The sequence below is a fragment of the Echinops telfairi genome, unplaced genomic scaffold, assembly GCF_000313985.2.
Source record: "Echinops telfairi isolate 266 unplaced genomic scaffold, ASM31398v2 ScPeMD7_2291;HRSCAF=2852, whole genome shotgun sequence".
Classification (NCBI taxonomy): domain Eukaryota; kingdom Metazoa; phylum Chordata; class Mammalia; order Afrosoricida; family Tenrecidae; genus Echinops; species Echinops telfairi.
The window spans coordinates 44,380,530-44,383,142 of record NW_022106189.1 but is presented as its reverse complement, the minus strand read 5'-3'; the positions used below and the strand labels follow the sequence as shown (position 1 = coordinate 44,383,142).

The following is a 2,613-nucleotide window of genomic DNA, read 5'->3' as shown; positions in this document are numbered from 1 at the left end:
CTCCTGGTCTTCAAGTTCATTCTCACTCTTCGTGACCCCAGAGGACAGGGTAGAACAGCCCGTGTGGGTTTCCAAGACTGCCATGCTTTATGGGAATAGAAAACCTCACCTTTCTCCCAAGGAGTCACTGACTGGTGGTTTCAAACTGCTGACCTTATGGTTAGCATCCCAGCGTGTAACGCCTACACTCCCAGGACTCCTGGGTGCTGGTCAATTCCAACTGCCACTGAGAAGGCAGTCTCCTTCCGTTTCTGCTATTGCGTCCAGAGCTGTCCAGCTTCAGGTCCTCTGTGAGCTGGAGCTGAACAGTTTTATGTCAGTTCTAGGAGCTACCTGTGGCTTTCCAATCTATTACCCTTTAAAAAAAAAACAACAATCCTCAAAGAGGATTCTTAAAGGAATCTTGATTGATGTAGACAAGGCAACTTACATGAGAGATGGCTAGAGCTGCAAGGAGGCAGCTTGGAAGTACAAAGTTTTGTCTTTAAAAAAAAGTGTTTTCCTTTAAAATAGTTATTTTCTTATTAGTCACAGTATGGTCCATGGACCAGCAGCCCCTGGGGCAGCAGAGGGCTGCTTGGGATGCATAATGAAATCCCACCGGACTCATTGGTATGGGCTGAATTGTGTCCCAGCGAGAAAAAGGGTCGGGGCTCTTGCCCACTCCCTCTGGATGATTCAAATGCAGTGCAATCATCTTCCCACAGTGCACTCTAATAGTGTGGAACCAATCCATCTTTTGAGGTCATGGGTGGACGCTAACCCTCCTCACTTCTGAGCTATCAAAGAGCAGCATAAACAGAAACAGGAAAGCAGAAGCAGTAAGAGGATCATTACAAACCAAGGTGCGTCTGGGGAAGGAAGCAACTGGGCCCACATCCTGATTTGGACTTGGAGGCTCCAACGTGGTGAGAAAATATATTAGTGTTTTCTAAAGCCACCACCCCACTGTGGTATTTCTGCTAACGTGGTCCTAGGTCAGATTCCGGGAAAGTCGGATGCATATCCAACTGTTAGACGCATCCCTCTGGAGAGGAGGCCTCACAACGGGCTGGTGGCTGCTTCCAGAGATGTCCCTCTTGGGATGCTGGCCCATGCAGAACTGACTTGGCCGAAGAAGAGACAGTGAAGGATGAGAAATAGATATTAATAAAAAAATTAATTACTTCCAGGCCCCTCGACACCTAGGCCCACTCTTTCCTGCCCCGCCTCTTAAGTGCTTTTATAGAAATATGTTCTTGCCTAACATCTTGGATCAGCGTTTTTTAACCTGGGAGTCACAATTCATTTTCAGATCATGAAATCAATTGATAGGTTATGGCCAGCAATTTAAATAATAGAGCAGAAGAGAACAGATGCCGAATAGCCTCCCATCTCATGAGGGTAGTGAATAATGTCTGTAAAATATTGTTCACAATAAGACAGAAACACAGTGTAGACAAATTCAGAGCGAAGCAAGGTGAGCTGAGCATGAGCGAGATCTAAGGAAGGGAAGTGTATGAAAATGAGCAGGAATACCAGACACTCAGATGGTCCAGAGTCAGGGGAGGCAGTGAGAGCTACTCTGCTAGCAGCTCTACCTGCCACACTGGCTGCACCTGCCATCTGCCATCCCACCATCTGCCCCCACACCCCTGGATCATTGGCAGAGGGTGGTCGATGATGACCAACAGTCACCAAGGCTTCCTTCGACTGCTGTTCTCTGTGACCGATAAACAAACCCTCACCCACCCGCCCATCCACTTCCTCATTCACCGAGAGACAGGTGGTGAGCACTGCGCCAGAAAACTAGGAACCAGAAACCATGGTCGCCTCGCCTGCCTGGATACATCAAAACCAAACCAAAAAAATCTCGCAAAGCAAACCGGCAACACGACCTGCAAAAAAGACAATAACAAATTCTTTTAACAATTCCAAGTTGTCTTGGAAACAACAGGCAACTTGAAGCCACACAAAGAAACAGGGTAAGATGACTCAAGCAAGTGACCCAACGCAACAGAACAGGAAGCCTTTCTGAGGAAGGACATCCCAGGGAACTTTCTGACAGCGAGTCAAAAAAGCACACATACAGGGCCGGCTACCCAAGAGACCAAGGAAAACACGGATACAACACGAGAAGAGTTCGGGACAACAGCACAAGAACATGATAAAGTGAATAGCGAAACCATCCCCAAATAGCAACTAGATGTCCAGAAGATTGACACTAAAATCTCAAAACCGTAGACAAGGTAGAAAGGACAAAGACATAGAATAGCCCTCCAGATCCCTTTCCCATCGGATCAAAACACTGGTCTGGGTGGTCGTGGAAGGGGGAAAGAAACATTGAAGCTGCCCCTCGGTGCGCGTGGAGCTCGGGCAGCTTCAAACGGGGTAAAAAAATATATATAAGTAGAGTAGAATAACTAGAAAACGGAGTCAATATCCCTTGATACCAATTGTATTAGAGAAACAGTGAGGAAAAAAATGAAGATAATTGAAGAAAGCCTAAAAATTCTGTGGCACACCCTCAAGAAGAAGAATTCATGAACAATCAGGATTCTTGGACAGGAAGAAATGAAGGAAGAGGAGGAGGAGGAGGGGGGAAAGGAGGCGGGGGGTGGGGGGGTGGTGGAG

General features: G+C 47.0%; 1 non-coding gene across 1 annotated transcript; it reads left to right on the top strand.

The window, feature by feature from the left end:
• Nucleotides 1-2,253: 2,253 nt before the first annotated feature.
• On the top strand, nt 2,254-2,371 carry LOC115870751. The gene has a single exon (XR_004046882.1). It is a non-coding gene; the product is annotated as a small nucleolar RNA SNORA61 (small nucleolar RNA).
• The last annotated feature ends 242 nt before the right edge of the window (nt 2,372-2,613 follow it).